The sequence below is a fragment of the Rhinatrema bivittatum genome, chromosome 2 (genome assembly GCF_901001135.1).
Source record: "Rhinatrema bivittatum chromosome 2, aRhiBiv1.1, whole genome shotgun sequence".
NCBI lineage: Eukaryota > Metazoa > Chordata > Amphibia > Gymnophiona > Rhinatrematidae > Rhinatrema > Rhinatrema bivittatum.
This window is the reverse complement of record NC_042616.1, coordinates 525,964,977-525,975,916: the sequence shown is the minus strand read 5'-3', so window position 1 is coordinate 525,975,916 and position 10,940 is coordinate 525,964,977.

Sequence of the window (10,940 nt, the reverse complement as noted above, 5' to 3'; positions counted from 1 at the left end):
GATTAGATGATTGCACAGTATTTACACTTCTCTCATTCAATTGATTAGCAGCAATAAATAATAAGATAGCAGATAGACAGAATAAACTTGTGACTCCACTTCTTGGTAAAGACTCTACTTCTAATGGAAGATTTATATTTACACAGAATTCCTCCTTGTATCCAGTTCCTTAAATTCCTCAGATTATGCAGATTAAAGTTAGTTTAATCTTCCTTCTCTTCCCCAGTTTATTCTCTGGACCCTTCCCACTAGAGGTGGTTAGAATAGCTACACACAGTCCCAGTATTAAATCAGAACTCAATCCCAGATGTAATACTTTTCCAAAAATCCTCTTTAAATACTTTAACTCCTTATACAGCACCTGAAGGGTACTCCACTCTCCTTTTTAATTATTTAACTCCTTTGTCTGCACCTGGTGGGCACCTCTCACCCCTTTATATTGTCATGTATTTCTCTACTCTTTAGGCAGCATTGGGTTCACTTGTAGGCCCCATATCGTAGAGTCTGGGGCTATCCAAGTGAGGTCATAAACTTCTAGAAAGGGAGTTATCAATTATCCATATCTACAACAACTACTCCCCTGCATTCCCAGATCTGGTATCCTTAGCCAAAAATCAGGTGCAACCCTCACACAGCATGCCTCTGATCACTTTATAGTGATATAATTTGCAGGTTTGGGTTAAAAGTTTCCTTAAAAACAAGAAAGTTAGTGTGTTTTGGCAACCCCTGATGACCCGCTTAGTGCTGACTTTCTGGGATGAGGTGAAATCCACCATCTGGACAGAATGACTGGTCCTGGGTCGAATTTAATCAGATAGTGACAAGTCCAGTTTATAGCCCCTTGTGGCCAATACTAGTCATGGACATACAGGGGAACATACCTTCTACATCCCAACAGGCTTATTGGCCCTTTGGGACCGTGGATTTGTGACATAGGAATAGGATGGCTGTTATCAGATTGAATTTCCTCAGATAGACAAATATGGATCAGCCAAGTCTACAAAATCTGGTACTTCCACACTTGTCTTTCCAGGTCCATGGTATCTACCGTAAATAGGAATCCATGTCCTCAACGTTTTCTGTATTTGTTAGCCCTTATGGGGCTGGCCAGAAACTGCAGGTCAGTTCCCATGGCAACTGGTTTTATAATGCCAGTAGTCAGTAGTGCAGCACAGTATGCTTGATGGATGGCTAATCTGTGATGGCTGTTCTTCCTTACTTTCTTCCAGAAAAATAGTGCCCTCAATGCATTGGGTATTCAGTATATTCCCTGCAGGTATACAGAAGTCTGTTGATTTCTCTTCTGGTTGTCTTTGTATCTCTTCCCATATCCTCTGGAGCTCCCCCAGATGCTGTTGACATGCCTTTCTTGATCTCTTAGGATACATACAACTGCATTCTCTAACTAGGAGCTGAGGGACATGACCGCCTCATCAAGCGAGGAAACATCTCCCACATTCTGGCTACTTCAGTTTATATGATAGCTTCATTCTTTTTTCAATTCTAATTTCTGCACTGATGCACCTCTGAGGCACTTGGCTCTGTATGCTGTTGATGTTTTGAGGCCCCTCTATTTGAGGGGTTGGAATGTCTGGATTCTCATACTTTTCCTGCAAATATTCTGCAGCATAATGCTCATGGCTGCCAAAGTGCCGGCATTGATTTTGTTGCTGCCTTCAATCTTCCTTCTCATGGGGACCAGAGTAGTGACTTCGGAATTGTCAAGTGGGGGACCTGAAGTAGTGGCATATGGCTATGCAGTATCTCCCTTTGTTCTTCTAATACTCCCCTAATCAGGAGTCTAATGCAAATACTTCTATTTATTAGGCTCTCCAAGGTTCCTGAAAGTTCTATATGGGCCAATTCATATTTAATGTCATTTCACAATCCCAGGAGAAATTGGTGCCACTGGGCCAGTTCATTCCACTGATTGTCTGCTGTAAGCAAACTACACAGGAAATGACTGAGCCCAATCCTTGCTTCAGCTGCTGCAGGATGCTTTCATCAGTACGAGCCCAGTATGGATCTGCAAAATTATAGTTGAACTCATGAGAGAAATCTGCTAAATTCATCAGTTTGGGACTACCTTATTGTGGGCGCTCTTCAATGAGCCAACTTATCAATTGATCATCAAACTATCTTCATTGAAATAGTCAGGACGGATCCTGAAATGTAGATTGTATTGGCTGAGGGGTCCTAATAGTGCCCCCTATTCCCATCAAATCACTCTATCATCTCCTTTATCACCTCCTCCAAATGCTTAAGCTGCTGCATCAAGGCATTAATAACTTAAGTGCTGCTTTCTCCAGTATTTTATTCTGCAGGTACTAAAAAGTTGCCTTGGATCTCTTCCATGCTGATTACAGGCTGTCAGCCAAGAAGAGATCTGAACTCTGCTTAATTCCAACTGCACAATAACAAGTGTAGCATTAGAACACAGAAAGTCTCCTTAGAAACAGAATTAGTTACCACGAATTCTAGCAGGGGTTTAAAAGCAACAGTTTGTGTTGTAATTTTTAACCCCTCCCAAGAAGGATAAGTTATGCAGAAATCAGAGCAAGGACTCCGAAGCACATAGATTTTAGGGCATGACATCCTGTTGATGCAGAGATTTTTAGGTGTGCATTTCTGGGATGCAGCCCAGTGGCTGGACTCACTTTCACACTTGCATTAACTATCTCCTTAATTACACAATCAAAAAAACAATACAAAAAAAAAAAAGCCTGGCTGTAACTGAGTGCTAGCTAGACTATAGCTTTCCTATGTAACACCCCCAGTAAGGTACTCCTTTTAGCTAGGCACAGAAAAAAAGACTTCAGTTGCAGTTTGCATAGACAAGGTCCTCTTTTTTTTCCTTCTGGCTGCTTCATGCAGCAACTCTGGTGAGCTCTAGGTCTGGGAACAGTACAGGAGTTCCAGAAAATTGTCAGTTTGCCAGCCTGGAAATGTTAAATACAACACTTTCAGGTTCAATTCAGCATTTATTTTCAGAACAACTAAACACTTTATTAACCTTACCTCTAATCACAAATGTAAACTCCCTCTGGATCCCAGCAAGATAAACTCCAGGTTCAGCCCCATAGACTAACACTAGCCCTAGATGCTTTACCCCACCTCTGACCAGGAGTTACATTTCCAGCATTAAGAAAACGTGAGTTAAGACCACGCATCTCTCTGCAATGGGAAGTAATAGCTAATGCCTTGATTAACATGGCATTTGCATGGAGGAGCTCTAAGCTGTGCACACATTTCTACTCAGGTTTGCATGCCCAGTTTTATGAACAAAACTCCTTACTACATCAAGAGTAAAATTCCATGCACAGAACTGTGCATGGATATGTGTGCAAAGCCGCACACACCTTATTACATCGAGGCCTCTATGCTTGGAGTACAGCAGGTTCACAGTCCTTAACAGGTCAATTGCCAAGCAGAAAGATCCAGTTCACATCAGAATCTCACTGTAGACAAAATGCCCACCTAGAGACCAGCCATAGGATATACAGAGCAGATCACACGTGGCCAGACTCATGTTTCAGCTTCCCACCTGTCAAGATGGCACAGTGTGGGTGTGATATGGAGACAATGCTCAAACTGCTTGGATGAGGAAAAATGATTTCTCTTCCTGGAGGATTGGGTCTCGAAGGAAACCTCCCTCCCACTCTTAACAACAAGAGGAGGATGAAGATCATCTGAGGTAACCGCTTCAGGGATGTGGTACAGATGAATAAGGGAAGGAGGCCAAAAAAAATCCCACACAAAACAATTAGGGATTAAGGTGGTTAAGTATTTCCAGGCACTTTTCCGACCCAGTGTTTCAGTGACCAGTGCTGTATCTAGAGTTATTTTCCATTTACTAATGAACAAAACATAAAAAGGGATAGGAAACAGGTTTTCTCTTTCTTTGTTGCTCTTACCATGTTCTGCTTAATTTTTGTCTTCCTTATAAAAGTTAAATCTCCGTACCAAATATTAATTACTGAACTGTTATCTGATTTTTTTGGATTAAGCAGGTCTATTTCTTTCTTTCTTTCCTGCTTTACCTCTTTCCTACTTTCCTTCAGGTACAGCAGTGCGTATCTAATAGAATTAAGCCCTCTTGTTTTAGATCCAGATTTTAATCCCCTGCAATTTTCTGAATTTCAATAAGGTTTTGGCGATAAAAAGTAAAACTCGGTGTTTCCGTGCTGAAAACTCAAACTTCAAGGGAAAAGGAAATGAAGTACCAACTGCTGGAACTGTTACGAACCTCTTAGGTTCGATCTTGCATTGACTGTAAATTATTCATTTAAAAAAAAAAAATCACCGTGTGATGCAGAAGGCAAAATAGGAGTTATGTGAAGATCTTTAACATGTGAAATTCTGGGAAGAAGCAGCCCGTGTCTTCTGGCTCCTTGTTCCTGAGAGTGCCTGAACATTGCTCAGGACTGCTCTTACCTGCTTGCTCATACTCTCCTTGCTCCTGCGGTAAAGCACCAGCTTCGGACTTAGAGTCACCAACCGGCTAGCATTTGGCCAGCCTAGGCAGTAAACGGTACCAGCAGCTTGCAGGACCATTAAATCAACAATGTAATTGCTGGAATTCTGCCAACCATCAGGCTCCACGTTAGGAAACACCCCCCGCCCCCAACACTTCTCTCCTCGGACCATCCTCCCAGCCTCTCCTCTACCCTACCTCACAGACTTTTCTTATTGTGCAGGGGACATCCTAGGTTCCACCTGTAGAGATGACAGTAGTGACAAACTGTGCAGACATACAAGCTGGGGACTAAGCCAGTGCATACCCTTCTCCCAGGATCCATCTCCTGTACAGAAGCTAGGAAGGAGTGGAGCCACCAAGGCACCTGGTAGCAGAGTGCTCACTGGCTCAATCCCCAGCCCATACACCTGCTCAGTTTGTTGCTGCTGTGGCCTCAATGGTTGGGCCTAGAATGGCCCTTGCACAATAAGAAAAGAAAAGCACGTGGGAAGGAAAGGCAGAGATGGGTGGAGGTTGAAAGTTTGGGGGCAGAGGCAGGAGGGGGACTGTAAAGGAAGAGAGACGAGGTGAATGGGGCAGGACTAGGCTGGTCAGACATTTTTTTAATGTTGGAAAGTTGGCAGCCCTATTTGGACCAGATTTAAGTTTCAGATTATAGCAGGACAAACAAAAGTACAAAAACTCCAAAAGTCAGTTTGCATCTGCTTCCAGTACTGAAATAGCATATTTTTTCGCATAGTGATTTAATTTTCTGCAAGTTCTGGAAGAGGAAAGCAATTCATATCGGCTTGCTTGTCAAGTGAGGGGCAGGAAGAGTTCTCATAATCTAAACACCCCTCTCTCTCTCTCCTGATTTAGCAATAGTCTTTCAGCATCACACAAGTAGCCAACTCATGAGCCATTCTTCACTAAACACGTTAGCCAGGTTCAAAATTAGCATCAGAGCCCTGTTGGGGCTGACTAGGATTTTGACAAGATGGGTCAAAATGGTTGGAAATTAATCCAAGCCTCAACGGGACACAGACAGGAATGTTTTGTAATAATGGGATTTACATACCTCAAAGAGAAAAACAGCCAAAACAACTAGGAACTCGGCCAGAGAAGAGCAGCAAATAGGGTGCCAAAAAACAAAAGACAAACAAGTATAAATAAAGGGTCAGAGGAATAAAAAAAAAGAGAGAAACAGAAGAACAGGTGTTCCTGGAGGAGAGTTGGAGATGTGGAAGGGGAAGGGTCAGAGATCTATTCAGAGTGGCACCGTTGCACAGAAGCCTTGGAAAAGAAGAAAGACAAGTCAGTCTGGAAGGTGGAAGGAGTAAAAGAGCAAAGGTCAGAGAGGGAGAGACCTAGCCCGAAGAGAGCCACAAGTGAATTGCTCAAAGTGGCTGGAGATGAGCTAAGGAGGCTGGACACCAGGTCCTGGTCAAATGTAGGCATGGTCCTCTCTTCAAACAGCCAGAATCTATTGGTGAGATCAGGCCAAGAAGATGGTGGGGCCTGAGGGAAGCAAGGTGCTGAGGGTGATATAGGCCTGTCCAAGAGAGCAGCATTAGAGAGCTGGATGGATTCCCATCACATCACACTCAGATAATCCCAGTTGTATCAAACAGGCTTGTGAAAACAAATCCATGTCACATTCGTATAATGAATGTGAAGAGATACCATATAACAGTTGGATAATCCTGATTGTGCCAGGCCACCTTCTGAAAATGGATCCGATGAATCTGAAGAGTGAGCCACTTATTCCTGCTTTGCAGTACTAACATCACATGCCGTATCTCCTATTACGTAAAGATTGTCAGTATTCTTTTTGCTTCTCTGCAGTCTTTGGAACATTTTCTTGATCCATGAGTGAAAATGTTTGAGCATGTTGATTTTGGTTTATCACAATTTTACTAAATATTTTGATCTTCTATTAAAAACAGTCACTGAAAGTAGGGAGGAAGAGTGGCCTTGTGGTTTATAGCAAGGGGCAGCGAACCAGCAAATCCTGGTTCTCCCATTTATATTCCTATGACCTTGGGCAAGTTACTGTATCTTTCGTTGCCTCAGGTACCCACTTAGATTGTAAGCTCTATGGGTAATGGATTTATTGTATCTGCATATTTATCACCATTGTACAGTGCTGTGTGTATATCCAGTAGCGCTATAAAACCAAGTACTATTGTAAAGTAAGGACAAGCAATTAATTCCAATTGAATCTGATCTCTTCCTTCAGATAGGCCAAGCTGACCATGGGATATCTAGACCCCTATAACTCAGCATAGTTGCAGGTGAACTGACAATGCCTTAATACAAATTTCTGACAAGGGCTAAATCTGCCCCCGGGGCTCAAGTGGCATCTATAACCAGTTGCAGAGACAAAAAGAGCATGGACTGTGAAGAAGTCATCCTGCTAATTTTATGCCCCAGATCTCCCAAGTAATTTCGAATCACACATTTCTGCCTGCCTTATGGGAAAAGAAAACCAAAACCTTTTCACACAGACTTGCCTGAATGCTCTATTTAAGTATTCACAATATAGTATACCAAATGAGGAAACTTCTCCCCTTCCCCTTAAAAAAAAAAGGCCTATCCTCAAATTGTACAAGTTTACAGCTCATAGAACCCACTAAAGGTCCTTTGCTTAAAATCCTTATATTATGATGTCACAGCGGATTGTGACAAACTGTGCCAGTTTGCAAAACACCCGAAATGCATTCTGTTGAAATTCATGCTGAGTTTTGGAAAAATTCACTGTGAAAATGCTACTGTTTATTCCTACACTTTATGGCAGATATTTCCAGCGGCATGTCAATTTGAGATGGCAAACTAAAAGAATTTGCCTATTTTCCTTGTGCCGTGATAAATTTCCCATCTTCCTAGTTTGTGGCAATGCGTATCTGACTAAAGGAATGCTGGATTATGTACAAGTTTTTAAATAATAAGAGATTGAATTGGCCGCATAATATTTAGTGTACAGAACAGAAGACTAAAGTAAGGATCTAGACGTACTGGAAGGCTTCTACCATTTCTTATCAGGGAAAAATGCTCAGTGCGTCTGTTCAAAGTGTTATTTGTGCTTTGCATGACAGAGAGGGCTGTTTCAGAATGATTTTGTTGTTTTCTGGAACTAACTCAGCGCTCTATGCTACTCCCTTGTTTTTGACACTGTTGCCATCCTCTTTTTTTGTTTACTCTCTCTATGACGATGGGTGGTACGGCTCTTCTTCCGCCATCAGTTCAGATGCAGTATCTAAAAAAAAATCCCTAGAGCAGTTTGAAGGGGCGGCGGGTGAATTTGGTATCACCAAATATGCAAAACGCAGACCCTAGGTAGGGGAGGCAAATACCAGTTCCTAATCTGGAGCAAAGATGGTAAAGTCATACAACACATGAGACTTAAAACCATCCCTAAGAGGCAGCCCTCATACTGACGAGCAGCACACAGAACAGAGGTATTAAAGGTTTTTCTGTTGCTCCACCTCACTTCTTCAAACTCAAAAATAAATAGTTCTCACTCACTGCCTTATACAAATGTAGACTGTTATGTTCATGGACCCTTGAACCGGCTGTAACAGAACAAGCCAAAGTCAGAAGCCAGGAACAAGCCGAAGTCAGATCTGCAACTAGAGACTCTGGGAGAGTAAACCTCGTTGCAAGGTAAGGCATAGGGATAGCTGCAGGGTTTAAATAACCCTGCAGCATCTGACATCATTGCAGGGCGGTCTTCCGTTTTCCCGCGCTGGTCCCTTTAAATCTTAGAGTCTCTGTGCGCACGCGCGCTAGGGGATGGAGCAGGCCTGGAGAATCAGCGGCGCCTCCCTTGAGGAGGGAGCGCCGCGGCAGGAGTCAGAACGGGCCTTGCCTGCCGAAGAGAGTTCCCAGTGACCCGGGCCGGCCCCGAGGTAGGTGGAGGGACTGGGGCACAACCCAGGACCTTAACATAGACAGTTTATAACAATGATTCAAGTGATTATGAAACGTGAATATAAAAAAATTGTATAAAGCACTAATGCACTAACATAAATTGAATAAAAATAATTTTTAAATATATATTGGTAACTTCAAATTGAAATGTTACAAAAATACAAAATATAAAATGAAAAATATCATATGTCAAATCATCAGTTACATGAAAATGCAGATCTAAAATAATATGAGCTGAGTTTTCCCTCTCTCCTCTGTAATGCCGAAACATTCAAGTGACACATATACTTTGGAAGTCCTAAGAGGAAGTTTCTACAAACATTTAGAAGTTCTATTCAAGATACTTTATCAAAGGACTTCTGCTCAGTTCATATCATTTTAGAGTTACGTTTTCATGTAATTGATGATTTGTCATATATTTATCATTTTATATTTTTGTAACATTTCTATTTGAAGATACTGATATGTATAGTATTTAAATAAAAGTTGTTTTTATTGAATTTATGTTAGTGCTTTAGTGCTTAATACATTTTTTCGGTGTTGCGAATGCACCCAGCGGGCCCTGAGGAGGGACGCAGAGGTGCGATCGCCTGCTCCTGGGAGAGAGTGAGCCCTTGGCCCTTGGGGCAACTCAGGGAAGAGCCCCTTGACACGTCCCGAAGGAGGTGAGCGAGTACAGGCATGGGTGGAGCAAGAGCACAGGAGCTGGTATGAAGCAGGATCAGCCCCCTGTTGTGTCGGAGGTGGACCCTTGGGCTGAGGTGGGGTTGACGCAACCAATAGGCAGGGACCTATGGGTCCCCACCATCAGCAGGTGGAGTGGGCTGAAGCTGGAGGCCACTGGAGCTTCACCTATACCAGCCCTCGTTCCCCCTCAGGTTGAGCCTTTGGGTGCAGGGGCCAGCAGGACTTAGGTGGGCCTCAGTGTTAACTAAGGATGGAAGGTAGTTCAGCCCAGAGACAGCAGCTGGTAGATGACATAGTCCTATCCTGGACAGGATTCAGTACGGGAACTTGGGCATCAATGGAACAATAGGTAGCTGGTGGCGCCCAAGCAAAGGGACGCCTAAGCCTTTAAGTCCACGTCCAGAGAATAGGCAAGGAGAGGCATCACTGACAGGCTAGGAACAGAGCCTGCAGTAGAAGTTGTGGCAAGCGGTGTAGACTCTGGACACAGGAGAGTCTGTAACGTAGTCGTTCAAAGCAATGGTCAGAGCACAAGAGAAGGCAGGTGTAGTTAATCAAGGCAATGGTCAGGGCATGGAGAAGGCAGGTGTGGTTAGGCGTGGCAGATGCCCGGGGCTGGAGAGAAGCTGAAGAGTAGTCAGGCGTAGCGGACGACCGAGGCTGGAGAGAAGCTGAAGAGTAGTCAGGCGTAGCGGAGGTTTGGGGCTGGAGAGAAGCTGAAGAGTAGTCAGGTGTAGTGGAGGTCAAATCCAAGAATCGGTCCAATACACAGACGAACAGGAACAAGTAGTACAGGAACCGTGAATCACAGGAAACAGGAACACCAAGAAGACACAATTCGGAGATCAGCAACGAGTACTTGGAATACAAGGAGACTTGTTGCAAAGGCAACGCTACTGAGCGAGGCCTGAGCCTTTATACGCTGAAGAGTCTGACATCAGCATCCGGGACCGCAGCCAGGTTCCCACCGCAGGCCCTTAAAAGAACTAGAGATGCGCGCATGCGCACCAGGGAGGAGGAACGGCGCTGATGGTGGCATTTCTCTGCAGGCCACGTGGAGAGGCCTGATGAGCAGGGACATCCCGGCTGGCAACACTGGGTAGCGAGGCAGGACCGGAGGCACTGGAGGGAACCCGAGGTCGGAGTTGGTGGCCCCTCGCTGCCAGAGAAGAGGAGCCAGGCCCTGGAATCCGTCTGAGAATGTGAGAGGGCCGCGCCACGGGGCTACATCGGGCAGTGCGAGTAACACCCCCCGCTGAGCCAACATGCACCAGTGAGGTCAAACAGAGGCAGATGGCTGGAAACGAAGCGACAAGGAACTGGAACAGAAGACTCCGGATCCTAGAAAACATGAAAAGAGTCAGAGAACATAGAGGAGACGAGAACTCCTGGAACTTGGACGAGACGAGACTCTGGAGACTTGGACAAGATGAGACTCTTGGAACATGGGAGAGACAAGACTCTTGGAATGTGGGAGAGACGAGACTCTTGGAACTTGGAAGGCACTGTCCATCAGGGTGCCCTACGCAGACCGATGTGGACTGGTCACGGACCACCCTGTCCCGCAGAGCGCCCTACTCAACCTGAGAGGCTGGTCGCAGACCATGCGGAGATCAGGACATGCACAGGATGGAGAAAAGGATCCGGACAGCGCTTGAAAGGAGGCCCAGTCAGAAGGAGACTCCAGTCACCCAAAGACGGACACCAAATGAGACGGATTTACTCTCAAGAAGGTCGGCTGGAGACGAAGTCCGGTGGATGGCAAGGCTGCTCGTGGATTCGTCAGGATCAGGATTGGAATGAAGGACATCGATACACAAGAGAATGGTACTTCCGAACACAAGGACATCTGGACATCTGGGCGAGT